Source organism: Hemicordylus capensis, chromosome 6 (genome assembly GCF_027244095.1).
Source record: "Hemicordylus capensis ecotype Gifberg chromosome 6, rHemCap1.1.pri, whole genome shotgun sequence".
Taxonomy (NCBI): domain Eukaryota; kingdom Metazoa; phylum Chordata; class Lepidosauria; order Squamata; family Cordylidae; genus Hemicordylus; species Hemicordylus capensis.
Genome location: NC_069662.1, coordinates 106,223,261 through 106,240,293, shown reverse-complemented (window position 1 = coordinate 106,240,293; position 17,033 = coordinate 106,223,261). Strand labels below are relative to the sequence as shown.

The 17,033-nt window shown below is 42.4% G+C and overlaps 1 protein-coding gene across 8 annotated transcripts in view; it reads left to right on the top strand.

Annotated features, from left to right (window-relative positions):
• Positions 1–17,033, top strand: part of RBMS3 (RNA binding motif single stranded interacting protein 3) — a 1,053,558-nt gene that overhangs the window by 319,326 nt on the left and 717,199 nt on the right. The gene's annotated exons all lie outside the window — the stretch shown is intronic.

The window sequence follows — 17,033 nt, the reverse complement described above, 5'->3', positions numbered from 1 at the left end:
GGCATACCTCAACGGTGTAGACTGTGATGAGGTCATCCACCCCAATTCAAGAGGCAGACATGTAACCTTTTGAGGCACAAGTGTACTACCTTGTGAACAGTCTAACCAATTTGGACCAAACTTGCTACAGCTGTATGGACACAAAGGGATGCCCCAATGGTGTAGTTTGTGATGATGGTATCCACCCCAATCCAAGATAGTGGACATATGAACTTTTGAGGCATAAGTGCACTAACTGGAGGACTGTCTAAACAATTTGAACCAAATTTGGTACAGTTGTAGTGAGTGACACTCAAGGACACCTCAATGGTATAGTTTGTAATGATGTCATCCACCCCAATCCAAGATAGTGGACGCATGAACATTTGAAGCGCAAGAGATCTAACTTATGGACCTCATTTGAACCAAATACAATCCAGTTGTAGAGACAGTGAAAGGAAAGTAGGCTGATTAGTTCTTACTTGAACAACTTGTTTTAATTGGCAGAAATTTGGATTGCCCTAGAAGTAAGGTGATGAAATAGGACTTTCTCAGTAGTTTCAGATTATCCAGAAAACTAGTCATGTTATAAAGAAAATCTGTATGTGATCGCCTCTTCATTTGACTTTTATGTAAAACAAAAATTATAATGTGAATCAGGCCTTTTACTCCCATCTTGGAATGTGTGTGATCACAAGTGTTTTTACGATATTTGTTGTTGCAGGTTGATACTAAAGATTTTGCAAAACAGTTTCTAGAATCTACATATATTCTATATGTTTTATAGAATGTATATATGCAGGTCAATTCTAAATAGTTATGTCTGCTCAATTTAGCATTATACTGGTTACCTCTCCTAGTTATTCAACAGCCATGTGTTCTTTTGTATCATTTGTTGTCTTACCAAACGTAGTCAACTCCAATCTACAAGAATTTGGAAATAATATTTTAATTGATAGATTAATTGAACTCCAGTTACCATTCAATTAATATGTGTGTCAGCTTATCATACAATAACAGGCTATTATCTTCTACTAACACTGATCTAATTCAGTTAACTTCTATGGATCAAGTTGACATGATGGCAAATACATCAAACATGTTTTCTCTTTACCTCTCGCCAACTGTAACATCTATAGAACTTGCAACTTGTTATGACATGAAAGTATTCCATCTTTGCCTGCCTACTGTCCTTTAACAGCCAATGATATGTTGTAGGGAAATGCATGATATCACAATATGAACAAATTTTCTCTATAGGTTTAGGGTGGTGGAAAAGATAGACACTCTAGTTGCTTTTTTGAGTGTAGCCATGTCATGAGTTGGCCCTCTTTCACTGTCACATCCAGTGTGCCCTGTAATACCAAATTTGGTGGCCCTGTTGGGCTGTGAAATGGAGTCACCCACAGACAAGGAAGCCCTATGAATGCAGTAAGCATTACTTTGAATGTTGAAAGGGCAATCCCACATAGTCTTCTCAGAGATCTCTCTGCATGTACAACACTTTCATAGGTTTTAAAAACAGTTAAAAACCCTGACAGTTACAAAAGCAGGAAAGGGGATTGCTGACTCCAAAGAGATCAGCTTCATTCCTTCAACAAAAGGATATTGTTGTGAACTATACCTGGTTTCGCACTCTGTACATGCTCAGAGGGGAAAAGGCAAAGTCACATCATACACAAACTGAATTGGTTCTTGGAGATGGTGACCATGTAGGATCTGGGCGCGCAAACAGAGAAAGAGAGAGACACACTCAGAAAGTTCAATGGGCTTTATTATAAAAAGTTGCTCATCAGGATTAAAAAAACAACAACATGTTTCCGATTCAAAGTGTAGTGTAATGTGCCTAACTAACATATGTGTGTGCAATCAGTAATTACAGCTATCTAACAATCTAACAAATCCTAAATAAAACATTTAGAGAGAAGCAGAGAAAGAAGAAGGAGGGGGGTTTAGGAAGGGGGGTAGCAGTGATTAGTAGGGTGGAGGAAAGTAGGGATCCAAGGCTTGTGAAGGCAGCATATTACCCAGATCAGAGGCTGGAGAATGGTGGATCTTTCAGCTGAAGGAGAGAACCTTTTGGCTGGAGACAGGAGCTCTTGGATCAGGCATGCAGTTTGCTCAGAGCACGTCTGAGAGTCAGGGCACCATGGCTGAGGAAGTCTTGACTTCTCACTTCACAGCAGAAGTCACAAACAGTCCCTTCTCCCATGGGAAGAGTTCCTGCCTCTAGCCCTGTGGCTTGGGCAGCAAACTCTTGGATTACTCATGAGCAAGTCTTGCTTGTAGGCAGAAGATTGCGTGTTGGCACAAGACTGCTTGTAGGCAAGAGACTGCCCACTCTCTGTCCAGTAGCCTCGTTCTTTATAGTTATATCTTCCTTTGATCTCTCATCATCTTTCCTGGGTCCCAAAAGGTGACAACTTGCTGCTACCTTCTGGATAATGTCTTTTAATTATTCAGGATATTAGCCCAGTCCAGGGAGATCTTAATCCCATCTTCTGTTAGCTGCTATCTAGGGATGTGCGAAACATTTCGGGTACAGAACTATCTGTACCCGAAACGGCCAATTTTGGGTGATTAGGAGCCGAACCGAATCACCTCCGAAGATTTCCGAAAAATTTAGGATCCGAAACGAATCACCCCTGTTTCGGATCCGAAATATTCGGATGTTTCGGACCTCCATTTTGTGGCCTTCTTTCCCCCGCTCCATTTTGAGCAATGACGTCTATTTGAATTTCCCGCCTTTTTGCCTCCCATTGACTTCAATGCAAAAAGGTCTGATGTGACGTCTGCTTGAATTTTGGGTCCCAGGGGAAAAATAGTGGGGTGGGGTGGTGGTGCCTAATGGGTGGAGGCTACCACCTCAATTGCAGAGGGATTGGGCAAAGGGCTGATTTTTGGTGAATGTTTGAAGTTTTAGTGTCTTTGGGACAGATTGGGGGCATAACGTGGGACCTGGGCCAAAAGTCTGGGGTGGGGTGGTAGTTCCTAATGGGTGGAGGTTACCACCCCAATTGCAGAGTGATTGGGCAGATTGCTGATTTTTGGTGAATTGTTGAAGTTTACACGTCTTTAAGGTTTCCCCCCATTAGGTATAATGGAGGGTGTATCGCTTCACGTCAGGGGGAAAGGGGTGGCCTAGAGCGGTGTGGGGTTGGTGGTAGTGCCGGGTAGGGGCAAGGAAGCTACCTGAATTTTTTTCAAAGGATTTGGGCAGAGGGCTGATTTTTGGTGAATTGTTGAAGTTTACACGTCTTTAAGGTTTTTCCTCATAAGGCATAATGGAGCTTTCAGCAGCCCCATAAGTGCACTTGAGGGGTGCTGGGGTGGCCCAGAGCGAGTGGTGGTGTAGTGCACATAGGGTGCCAACCACCCCCATGGGTTGCTAACTGTTGTTTCTGAGGTATTCTGAGTGTAGATTCTATGATAGCAAATTAGAGTGGATTCATGGTGTCTCATTGAAAATCTCATTTGCTATCATAGAATCTACACTCAGAATACCTCAGAAACAGAACCCTGTACCCCATGGGTTAGAAACCCATGGGGGTGGTTGGCACCCTATGTGCACTACACCACCACTTGCTCTGGGCCACCCCAGCACCCCCCAAGTGCACTTATGGGGCTGCTGAAAGCTCCATTATACCTTATGAGGAAAAACCTTAAAGACGTGTAAATTTCAACAATTCACCAAAAATCAGCCCTCTGCCCAAATCCTTTGAAAAAAATTCAGGTAGCTTCCTTGCCCCTACCCGGCACTACCACCAACCCCACACTACTCTAGGCCACCCCTTTCCCCCTGATGTGAAGTGATACACCTTCCATTATACCTAATGGGGGAAAACCTTAAAGACGCGTAAACTTCAACAATTCACCAAAAATCAACCCTTTGCCCAATCACTCTGAAATTGGGGTGGAAGCCTCCACCCATTAGGCACTACCACCCCACCCCACACCTTTGGCCCAGATCCCACGTTATGCCCCCAATCTGCCCCAAAGACACTAAAACTTCAAAAATTCACCAAAAAATCAGCCCTTTGGCCAATCCCTCTGCAATTGGGGTGGTAGCCTCCACCCTTAGGCACTACTACCCCACCCCACTATTTTGGCCCCAGGACCCATTTTTTAATCCAAATCGATTCGGATTCGGATTAATTCGGATCCGAATCGAATCAGGGGTGATTCAGATGGGCAATATTCGGATACAAAACAGAACAGGGGTGTTTCAGTTCAGATCCGAATCGAAACACCGAAAATCCGAATTGCACATCCCTACTGCTATCTTGAGGAGGGGACATTGCCCAAGGCAAATCTGCCTCTCGAGCTGCAAATGGGCATCTTCTCTTATCCCCAGATTTGGGCCTGGTCCCAGAAGGTGTTAGTAAAATGACTAAATCTACAGGTGTTCTCCTAGGGTAGAATTTCTATAGACAGCAACTATGCCTTTGGGCATAGCAGAGCCATCATTGACAAAGATTAACATAGATTTCTTGCAACAGGAAAGGGGAGATCAGCCCCTGGCCTCTTCCACAGACATTATGTGATAGTGAGTTACATTTTAGCATTTTGATTAGCTTAGGCCTAGCCCTTGTGTTTCTGTGAGTGCCCATTTCACAATACAATGCTGGATTGCCTCTTCCCGCACAGACCGGTTGAGATCTGGTATGTCAATTCACCCTGAGCCCAGGCATTAATTGAACTCTTAATATAAAATGAAATCAGACACAGGCCCGAATTCCATATACTTCTGGGTTGGTACCTCTGAGTCTAATATGTTGTGGTGCCCAACAATATCTCCCTCTGTTCTGATATCCTTACTGCTTAGGATGGAGGCTGGCTTGCATCTCAGATCTACAGGTTTGGGTCTGATTGATAATGTAGCCTATATCTGTGTATAATAGCTTGCTGTTGATCCAGACCTGAACTTTCCAATACAGTCTGGGCACTAGCAGAGTGAGGCCAGTGGCGGCCCGTGTCCAGCCATGGCAGCGGCCCCCCTGTCTAGGTTGTGACTGGTTGCAGAGTTTACTTCACAGCCAACCATGAAAAAATTCACCTCTATAGTGCTCAGAATTGCAATATAGCATAGAGAAAGTGAGTTAACTGTACCACTATTTGGGAGGCCTTCTCCCACCATTTTCCAACCACCACTGCATCCATTCCTCCTAGATCACCTGGTAGAGAAGAGAGACTAAGCTCCCTCTGCAAATCCCTGAGGCCTCGCCAACCATGTCTGAAATGTACGTTAGCTGAGAATCAAATTAGATATTATACACAGATATGTGTTACACTACCCAATGGACTTGTTCATTTAGTAAAAATACATCTAAAGGAGCATCTGGGATTGGAGAATGGGAGGGAATGCTTACCCTTTCTTCAACTTCAGTTCCCCATGGAGCCTTAAATGTATGTTTATCTTGAAGGTCAGAACCAATACCATTAAATTTAACTAGGATTTTCAGAATGCTGTAACTTTACCTTTATTCCCCTAACCCTGCAGTTGTTTATAGGGCCGTTTCTACTACTTTCTAAAATGTATAAATATAGCTGATTTCTAAATAGTTCTATCCATCCATTTGAGCATTGTACTGTTTGTACTCTCCTGTTTTCAACAGCTGTGGGTTCTTTTGTATTGTTTGTACTCTTAGCAGGTGTAATCAACTCCAATCTATGAGAGTTTAAGAAAATAACCTTTAATGTGAAAGCCTGGTATACTATCAAAGAAAGGTAAATGTAATTTTGATTCTTTCCACCCTTTACAAAATGGCAAATGAAAAAGTTAGTGAACAAAGATAAGTCTGTTTCTCAGATTAGCTGTGTTTGAATAGCTTAATTAGACTTTGGATTTAGGTGTTTTATGAGACAAAAATTGTTTTTCAATAGTTCTGAGGCAAAAAGAAGTCAGAAAAAGAGGCCAGGAGGGCACTTTCCCATGTTCTTTAACTTGATTAAATGTAGCAAGGGGTCCTTTTTCACAGAATAAATTACCTTTGTTCTGCATGGATGTTGATATAAACTTTAAATGCTAAATACTGTGCTTTGCCATTTCATTCCAATGGCTACTCTCACAGGAAATCTGTTTTTATGTAAAGGATAGATTTATAGTAGAGAGAGGGGGAGAGAGAAAATAATATCACCTGAAAGGTTTATGTATTTAACAATTTTAAAAAATATGAAAATCTAATCAATGCACTTGTATGTCATCACTCAGAGTTTAAACATTCCAAACATACCTTCATCACTGCTGTGATGACAATTTAATATTTCCCCCATTACAATCCTGGAGTGGAGATCTAACAGTGTCTTGGATTGATTGTATCTTATTATTTTGAACTAACCTTTTTGAAAAACAATGAACCCTTCATCTGGGGGTAGCGCTTATCGATTCCCCTGATCAGGATTTGATTGGGTTAATAGTGGTACTTAGAACTCTTTGTAACACTGGGAGTTGAGATGAAGGTTGATTTTAAATACCATGTTAAATCTCTTAGTCCTTATCCTTTTTTTATTTCAAACATAAAACATATTAGCATTTTGAAGAAATGATAGGTTTAAACACTGAAGTGAATGGAAATAAATCAGAAGGCACGCAGGCATTGTGAATGTATAGTTGCTATTTTAAGTCCAACATGAATTCCCTAAAGGCTTGTGTTGAAAAGCTTTCATGAATGTTTATTTTTCTATGTATTTTGCCAGATAATTTTCGATATATATCTAGAACCTTACTCCCAGAAGCTCAGCAACAACAATAGTAAAGTACTAGCACCACATGACTAATTCCACATGCCCAACGGGAATTTGTGTTTCTTGAACAGTAGCCTCATGGTAGCATGGTAAACCTCTTTTCAACTTGAGAAAAGTTTGAAAAAGAGTTTGTGATATGGGATAGGAATTTGTTAGAGAGAAAACTGAATCTTGAAAATTGTGAGAGTGAACCTATTGGTCTTGTGGTAGCAAGCATGTCTTGTCCCCTTAGCTAAGCAGGGTCCACCCTGGTTGCATATGAATGGGAGATCCCAGCAGCTGTCAAATTATTGAAGGCCAAAATATACCCTCAAATTCTTTATGGTGTGCAAATTGGACCTTTTGATAATTTTACAGTACTAGAAACAGTTCAAACAAAATTCTTAAGGGCCATCCTTCAAGCCCCCAGAGGCATAGCCAATGCGGCTCTCCATAGAGAGGTTGGGGTTACCGCCTTGAAAATGAAAATCTGGTTCTGTATAATCAAATTCTAGCTATATTTGGTTTTCTTTCCAGTTCGGCTTGCGCCTCTAGTGTTAATCCACAGCTTTACATCTAAATGGGAAATAGCCCTGAAAATGAAACTACATCATCTGGGCACGACCCAAGAAAACCTTATTGGCCAGGGTGTAGATCAGGCGATATGTTTTGTCAGACAACGACTATTGGACATAGACCTCCAGGAGGAGTGTGCACGACTACCAAGGGGAATGTATATAGGCTCCCAAGATTTCAGTCATAAACCGGCTGAATATTTAGATCATATATTTTTACCTAAGTTCAGGAGAGCACTGACCCTTGCTTGTTTGAATGCCCTTTCTTCTGCAGTTCTGGCTGGGAAATATAAACGAGTTCCGTATGCATTGCGTCAGTGCCCTTGTGGTTCAGGGGTTATACAGTCAGTTGCTCATGTTATTCTTTATTGTCAGTTTTTTAGGGATGCCCGTATTAAAGTCATTGCTCCTCTCTTAAAGATTTATTTATTTATTTATTTATTTATTCAATTTCTATACCGCCCTTCCAAAAATGGCTCAGGGTGGTTTACACAAAGAAATAATAAATAAATAAATGGATCCCTGTCCCCAAAGGGCTCACAATCTAAAAAGAAACATAAGATAGACACCAGCAAGAGTCACTGGAGGTACTGTGCTGGGGGTGGATAGGGCCAGTTACTCTCCCCCTGCTAAATAAAAAGAATCACCATGTTAAAAGATGCCTCTTTGCCAAGTTAGCAGGGGATATACGGACCAATTCTACTTGGAATTGTTGCTGTCAAATTTTAAATTTGTTATCTCTATTAATGTGGCCAAGTTTTGTTTTGTTGCAACCAAACTTCATAGAGATTGTATTCGCAACTTGAATATTTTGTAAACTATAAATGTTCTATTCTTAAATGTATCTTTGGTCTAAGTCCGTAATAAACTTACTACTACTACTATGAATGGGAGACTACATGTGTGAGCACAGTAAGATATTCCCCTTAGGGGATGGAGCCGCTCTGGGAAGAGCATCAAGGTTCCCTCCTTGGCATCTCCAAGATAGGGCTGAGAGAGATTCCTGCCTGCAACCTTGGAGAAGCCATTGCCAGTCTGTGTAGACAATATTGAGCTAAATGGATCAATGGTGTGACTCAGTATTTGGCAGCTTCCTATGTTCCTATTTGATGTTCCTATTAGGGATTGATCTGATGCAAAATTTATCAATCAATACATTTTTTTAAAAAAAAAACAATCTTTCACCAGCACGAGGTAAAACATGACAACAATGGTGTTAGGAGCAGTCAAAGCCTATGAAGACAGTAACTGTAAAATTAATACTAAAACCTTATTGTAGCCACAATATCTAGTGCATCAAAGGACATCACATTCTTTCTTTTAATTTGGTATCCTTTTTCCAGCTTTGTTGTTTTATGTTTGTACAGGGTGATCTTCCACCTGTGAAAAATACTGAGTGAGGAAGGGCACTATCAGCTCCTGAAAGCATACTGCAATTTATTGATCTGTGTCTTCATTCCCTTCCAATCACAATGTTTTGGGGGAGGGATGTAGAAATAATGTATCAAAGTCATCTAAGAAGGTGCTATGCTTCCAAGCATTTAAGCAACACAAAAGAGCAAAAAGGGAAATGCATCTCCTTCTCAGAAATCCTGGCACCTATCTGACTGCAACTTGGGCAGGGATGACTCTAGATGCTCCCCTCAAGGTATTTCCCACTCCCCCATCTACCAGACTAGAATTTTACAGCACAGTCATTGTATATTATGGTCCTACCCCGCTGCTACTATACTGGGCAGCAGCAATATAGGCATCATCTCAGACTGTGCGGGAGGAGGCAATGAAAAACCGTTCCTGTATACTACCAAAGGGCTCTGTGGGCACCAGGAGTCAAAATCGACTTGACGGCACACTTTACCTTTATAGCTTGAATTAATTCTCTTATGAGACCTCTGTTGTTTAAAGAAACCTCATTCACTACCCCAAACCAAGCAGCAGAAGCCTGTGCAGCCAGGTAAGCAGGAGATTACTCCAGCCTCCTAAGAGCCAGGCCAACCCCTTAATTTCCTTCCTGTGCAGGGAAATCACCTGTGAAGATTTGGTACTGACTTCTCTCCCCATTCCAGACTTTCCTGTCACATGCAAGGTTTGGCCATATCCAAAAAGACAGTAAGGTAAAGTAAAAAGCTATCCACACAACCAGAGTAGGGATGGGCAGGTGGGTGGGAGGCAAGGCTACACTGAACCTCCACCCCCGCCCCCGACAATCTCCTTGACCTCCCTGCTGCCTCCTGGCTGCGTAGCTTCGCCGCACACACAAGTGGCTTTCCTGGGAGCTGTGCAGCTTTCTGGAGGCTGGGCCAATGTGTCCCAACCTCTGGGAATCCCACAGTTCACTGCACAATGAATGCAGTTTGTTGTCTATTTGAGCTTTCCCAGATAGCAGGCTTTACTGCTGTCAGCAATCTGGCCACCCAGAAGGGAAGTCCAGGAAGATAGTCCACAATACAAATTGGGCTGCAGAAATGAAACACGGCTCGGAATAGTTCTCTATATCAGGCTCGGGCTGAAAGCTGTCGACACAAGGGTTGACAAATGTTGTCTTCCAGCAGCTAACAGAAAGCTGTTGACGTGCTTTATAGTCCAAGCTGATAACTCTCAGCTGGCAGGGATTCAAGGCTTATCAGCCCTCTGCAAGAGGCGTTTACTCCTCCTGATAGTTTCCAGCTGTGCTCTTCGTCTTGTGACACGCCGTTGTTGCTGTGGAGTCAGTGGGGGTTGCCCGCACAGCTCATCCTCTAGTCTGTCCGTCGCTGTCTCTGCTGCCCCAGACTGCTGTGCCTGCTCTGAAACACCGGCCGGACCCTCCTCAGCCGTCTCTTGGGAACTGACAGCTGGGCTGTGCCCCTCAGGCACCCCTGCATCGGCTGGAAGGCTGTCAGCTTCCCCTTCCTCCTCGCTATCTGAGACCGAGGGCGTGACAACTGCAAGTTTACTTAGAGTTCAAACTTGCACCAAAAAAACAAGCCAAAAAGTGGATTTTTTAAACCCCGGATACAAAATTGGGCTACACTCTAACGTGTAATGAAAAACTCGAATCGTGTGTGAAATGCGCCCTGATAGCTCGCAGGGACTTTGGAGTAAATTTGGACAACATGTGAATGCACACCTCCATTCCAGAAGAAATGCGAACTAAAAGCCTGATGTGAAAAACTTCCTTGTGGCACATCATGGGTTATATGCAATTAATCTGTGGAGGAACTGATATATAGACAGATCATATGAAAAGTCTATGATTCGGTAAAGAACTGTCCCCTTCAAAAAACAAAAAAACAAAAAGCAGTGTGCTTCTCAGCTCCCCAAAACAGTACAGAATAATCAGCACTCATGCTTTTTGACCAATCTTTTCACAACACAGTTGAGGAACTGATAGTGCCAATTGGAAATCTACCTTTTATGTTGTGGGGAAAACCTCACTCATTTCTCTGAGGTTTCATTATATATTTCAAAGAAGTTAGTTGAAAAATACATTAATTAAAATATATTCTGGCTTTTTAAAAAAAGCTTTAAAAAAATTCTTTCTTTAGAAAAGTGAATTTTCTGTCCATTAAATGGTTTACAGGCAAGGGCTGCTGAACATTGCTTATTCAGGCTATAGACTTGGTGGGCTGGAGCATTAAAAGTTTATTAGCTCTGCCTTAGGCACCATTATATTGGATCCCATGTAATTTCAGCAAGTTTATAGGAAAATATGTTAGACCTTCATGAATAAATGTGAGGTTCTGAACAGTAGGGAGCTCTGTGGGCATTATTTTTACACTGTGCACCACAGCGTTCAGCTCTTTGGGACCCGGTTATTTTTATTAGTAGGAGCATTATTTATCCTTCAGCATCTTGGGTGTTTGACTTGTTTACTAAACACTCATGCAGAGGTGGGAGTTGCAATAAGATGCCATATAACTGTGTTAATAAGAGAATAATGTCACACTGGATAGATGAGAAATATGCAGTGTGCCCAAGAAACTGTGTTCCTACTATCATTTCACACTCTACAGGGGGCCGTTTTCTAGAGTGGATAGCAAGTTCCAGCATTCAAGAAAAGCATTTTCTGCTTAAAGTGGGGGGAAAAGTATAAATGGAATTTTCAAATTTATTTACCACCATATCATAGCAACTGTTGAATTGCATTCTATAAGGATTCCACCAGGAGTTTCTGAACCATACCATTTCAGACTTTAATCTTGTTGTGTATCACAAAGTCAGCAAGGATGAATCTTTGTCCTCTATGGAACTCCCAATTTAATGAGAAAAAAGATAAGGAAACCTTCAAAAACAGGTCTTTTGCTCTACAACTTCCTCCCCACTCCCAGGCAAGCTGTCCATTCTTCCTCCTCCTCAGCCATTGCCTTACTTTGTGCCAAGAATGATTGCCTAGGAATCTGTTTTCAGTACCACAGTGGAATCATGACATTATCATGATTCCACTGTGGTATTGTGAGAACGGGGCTACCTCAGAGTGTCTTTTCCCTCACCTCAAAGCAACAGCAGTCTTTTGATTCTCTTACACTTTAAAACAAGAGTTTTGCACAGCAGTTAAATCTCATTCATTCCCTTGGGGTGCTGCACACAAAAACCTGCAAAATACAAACCAAATATTGGCTGGTGGTGGCATGGAGAAAATCCTCACACAAACGCCTTGCACCATAAACCTAGCCACCACACATAACTCTTTAAAGAGCTGTAGTGGCTAATGTAGTAGTTACGATCTGGAATTACAAATCAGGGCACTGCCTGATTCAGATCTCACCATGAACTCATTGGGTGGCCTTGGGCAAGCCAGCCTCAACTCCCCAACTACAATATGATGACAGTGTTGCACCCTGTTGTGTCTACTTTGCAAGGCATGAAAATGGGGGGGAAGAGTTCATGTTCGGGCCAAGCTAGATGATAAATCTATTGTGGTGGTTTATTTAAATGTAACTAGCAGCTGTACAACGCCTTGATCCAGATTGGGACCTCAGCAAGGGGAGAGGGGCTTTAACCCATTGTTCCCAGGTGGTCCCAATCTGGATTGGGTTTATGACTGCTATTTGTCCCTGGATAATAGCTGTGGGGAAAGGGGGGAGTCCAGATTGGAATCCTGTCTGGAGCAGAGAGGTGAAGCCTATTTCGGTTCAGCTCCAGATTGGAGCCCTGCATGGCTGCCTTTTACATTTAAACAGATAAACATGCAAGCTCTTGTCATGCAATAGACAAATCATCTAGTTTGGTCCTAACATTTAGGAAATGTAGATGCCTGTTTATAAGCTAAATTCCCTCTTCATTTCCTCAGCTTTGTAAAATGGAAACCTAAGTATGACTTGAAGCATCACATATTTTTTTAAAAAATCTAAAGAATTTCAAGAGATAAATTTTTATTTCCCACGATGCCTTTAAAATATACAGTACAGTCAATAAATACAGTTGCAGTGTAGCAATAAGAATCCTGAGTATTGTATGATGATAAAGTGCAATTTTTGAGGAAAAAATGGGAAACATTATTCATTTAAACAAGCTGTCTAGTAACACTTTGCTGCTTTACTTTCAGAATACCCAAGTAGTATTGAAAGTATTTGTTAATACTAACTGTACTGTTAGTTTTTTGATTACCCGTTTAAAATGAGGTGAACTTGCATGGATTTTAAATGGCTGTATTTCAGGAATTGGAAGACACAGTTTCCATCTCATGTAGGTTTGGAGCTGTAATGTGATTCCCACTAAAATCCTACGTACTTGTTTGACGCAACCATTACAAACATTATACTGTATTAGATTCCAGCTGTACATGTTTTCATTCAGTGTTACTTCACAGGATGGTCGATGGATTAATTTTAGACAATAGTTTGTGCAACTACTTTATCTTTATCTACTCTGTCATTTGTACAACATTTCAGTCCCTGAAATATCATGCTAATATCAGGCTCAGGCCAAAGCTATAGCAGTCCAGCTGTGGACCAGGCGGGTGGGTTGTCCAGTTCAGGATCTTTGGAGTCAGTTGCTTGAGCTGAAATCTGACACACAAGTGGATGGCGTTCCATACTGATTGATGGATTAATTTTAGACAATGGTTTGGGGAGGAGAGCTGGTCTTGAGGGAGCAAGCATGAATTGTCTCCTTTGCTAATCAGAATCTGCATTGGTTTGCATTTGGATGGGAGACTGCATGTGAACACTTGGAGAAAGGGGCCATATAGCTCAGTGACAGCATCTGCTTACTTGCAGAAGGTCCCAGGTTCCATCCCTGGTATCTCTTGGAAGGACTGGGAAAGACTCCGGCCTGAAACCTTGGAGAGCCACTGCCAGTCAGTGTGGAGCATACTGAGCTAAATGGACCAATGGTCTGACTCAGTCTAAGGCAACTTCCTATGTTCCTGTGTTACTGCCTTCTAGTTTCAAGGGCTGATGTTGCAATACCTCTATTTCCCTCAGGGGCATAACTAGGGGAAACGGGGCCCATGTTCACCCTTCCCCCCTGGTGGTGCCTCAGAGAGAGGGAGCTAATGAAGAAAATGGGGAGGGGTGAAGCTGGGGGTTCCCTCAGAACCCCCCTGGTTCTTTGAACCCATCTGCTCATTTATAGCTACACCCCATCCTCCTGCAGTTCAAGTTCTGAGGCATGAGCACACACAGTCCACAGTAGCCCACTAGGCTCGCTCCCAGTCTCCTGAAGTCTACAAAGAACTGAAAGGAAATGCTGTTGTTTCAGGACTTTCAATAAGTCTTATGCAATTGACTATTGTTTCACTAAGGCTATGCTCATGAGCAGCCCAACCCGGCTCGGGAAGCCAAGCCTGGGTTGGGCTGCTTATGTGCAGCACCTGGATCGAGCCCAATCCCAGTGCTCTCTTGGCTGCAAACCCCAGTTTGAAGCCTGGCCTTTTACCAGGGTTAGAGGATGTGAGCTTGGAGGTGACCGAGTACAGCCCAAGCACACACAGAGTCAGGCACCTAGGACATCTCATCGTGTGGCGCATTATAGATGCCTGTAGGCTGGGACTCATTTTCCAGGCCTCCAGTGATCCACATTGCTGGGAGCAGTACAGATCATATGGGCACACTGTGGTATGCCAAAGAGCACAGCGACTAGTGTCTGGGGGAGGGTAGGTCCAACCCTGCCTTCTCCCCTCACCCACCCTAGCCACCAGGGATTTTGATTGTGAGAATAGCCTAAATGTGTCAGTATATTGTGCTGTTGTTCATGGTGGATTGGACAAACCATTTGGAGTGAGACTGGAAGACTGGGATTGCAAACCAGCTCACCTTCAAGCCAGTTGGCAATCAAGCCAGCTGGGCTCGAAGGTTCACCCCCCCAAGCCGAATGGGGTGGGGTCTTGGTCTGGCAGTGAGCCCTGCCAAGCCCACAACTCACAAGCTGGCTCAGGGACCATGTAAAGGGGAATCCGGCAAGGATTCCCCATGGCGAGTAAAGGGCTAGGCCTGTGGAGGAGGAGGGGGGCGAAGGGAAAGTTTCCCATTTTACTGTTTTAAAAAACTCTGCTGTGCGGTGGGATGGCAGCGGCGGCCACTGCGGGGGAGGGTGGTGAGGACTGCGGGGGGGGGGAGGAGAAAGTTCCCCTCTTACCTTTTAAATCAGCTGCCGTGTATGAGCTGGTCAAACCCGCTCTCCCTGCAAACCTCCTCTTGGCGCTTCACACTGCTTGTGTGAATTGTCTTACTGTGTTCTACTTGGGTTTGGGAGCTGGGTGTGCTCCCAATTTTTGCTTGTGTGGAAGCAAGGTAACAGGTAAACCTGGGTAGAAGTGATTGTGTGGAAGCAAGGTAGGAGGAAAAACCACCCAGGTTTTCTTCCTGCCTTGCTTCCACACAATCGCGTCTACCCAGGTTTTCCTGTTACCTTCTTGCACACAACCAAAAATTGGGAGCACACCCAGCTCCCAAACCCAAGTAGAATAAAGTTTTTGATTGTGTGGATTACTTCAATAGCTTCCACTTTTCTCCTGGCGCAGTTCATTAGGGAAGGAGGGGGGGAACACCTCCCTTCCTCCCTGCACAGTGCCACTACTGCTGCATCTCTCACCGCCTCTCACCACTACTGAAACGGGGATTAAAAGATTGCAGGGCTATTGGGAGGGCAGTGGAGAACTTCAAAAGAACTCTTGGGGCTTACAAACCAACCAACCAATATTTATACACCGCTTTTCAACAAAAGTTCCCAAAGCGGTTTACACAGAGAAAACAATAATAAAGTAATAAGATGGATCCCTGTTCCCAAAGGGCTAACTGTCTACAAAGAAACATAAGACAGATACCAGCAACAGCCACTGGAGGGATGCTGTGCTGGGGTTGGATAGGGCCAGTTGCTCTCCCCTTGATAAGTAGAAGCGTAACACCACTTAGAAAGATGCCTCTTTGCTCGGTTAACAGGGAACCTTCTTAAGAAGATCATCCCTTTTTTTGTGGGAGAGGCTTCCAAGAATTATTTTTCAAGCCCAAGCTTTGCTGCTTTCTGTAAACTTGTTTCCTGGATGCTTGAGTCCCATTTTTTATTATTATTATTATTATTATTATTATTATTATTATTATTATTATTATTAAAACTTTTCTACCACCCTTCCAAAAGGCTCAGGGCAGTTTACATTAAAACACCATTAAAATCAGTTAATAATTAAAACAAAATATATATAAAGCATAAAACAACAATTAACAATTAAAAACATCATAAAACAGTAATTAAATAATCAGAACAATTTAGAAACAAGTTTTTAAAAGCTGAGAAAGCCTGGCTGAAGAGATGTGTTTTAAGGTGTTTTTTAAAAATTGCCAGAGATGGGGATAATGGAGAATGATGGAAGCATGCCTTCAATTATGAAATAATGGAAGCTTGTCTATAAACAACCAATAGCATATAGGTTTTCCCAGCCCTCTAGTGCAATTGCTTTCTGCCTGGGCCAGGCTGAACGGGTAGAATATTGTGAATGCAGCCAGTCCCCTTAGAAATGCTATGCACTGAATATAATCCTATTAACTACATATAGAAATAGAAGAGGGGTAGTAATACTCTCTGCTTGTCATTACCAGTAGTTGCGTCCCTGTTTTATTCTTAGTGACTGATTTGATATTTCTATTGGTATTTATATGGCATTTTAGTATGATAATTTAAAAAAATGATTTTTCCCCTTAATGGATGAAAGTTCTTTAACTATATAGTTTAAACTGCTGGAGGATAAGTTGTTGTAATTGTAATTTCAATTATGTGAAAAGTAGTGTAACAACTATACTGTGCATCACTGGAAAATGTGATAATCAAAGAGAAGTGAAATTGAATGTCTTGAAAAGATTACGTCACAATTTTCACTTGGTGAAGTTTCTTTTGAAATCACTTCCGTATGACCAGATTGTAAATCTTCTGCCTCCACCAAATTAATTGCTTACTTGTCACCTCATAGCATTTTTTTCTTCTTCCAAAAGTGTTTGTGTGAATCATCTTTAAAATGTAGTAGTAAACTTAGCATAAACTGCTAAGACATAGTCTTGAACTCAGCATTCCCAAATATTTTTGTTTTTAGTACTAGGCTCCTCCAAGGAGCCTAGGATGGTATTCCTGGTTTCCCCCTCTATCAATTTTATCCTCACTGCAACCTTGCCTTGAGCTCACGCTGAGAGAACAGTAACTGGCTCAAGGTCACCCAGAGAGAGTTTTGTGGTTGAGTAGAGATATATGGATGCTGGACTTTCTAGTCCTGGGCCAACACTATGTCATACTGACTCTCATAACACTCTTGAAATCTCTGGGGCTACTGTCGAGTGAGTGGTTTGG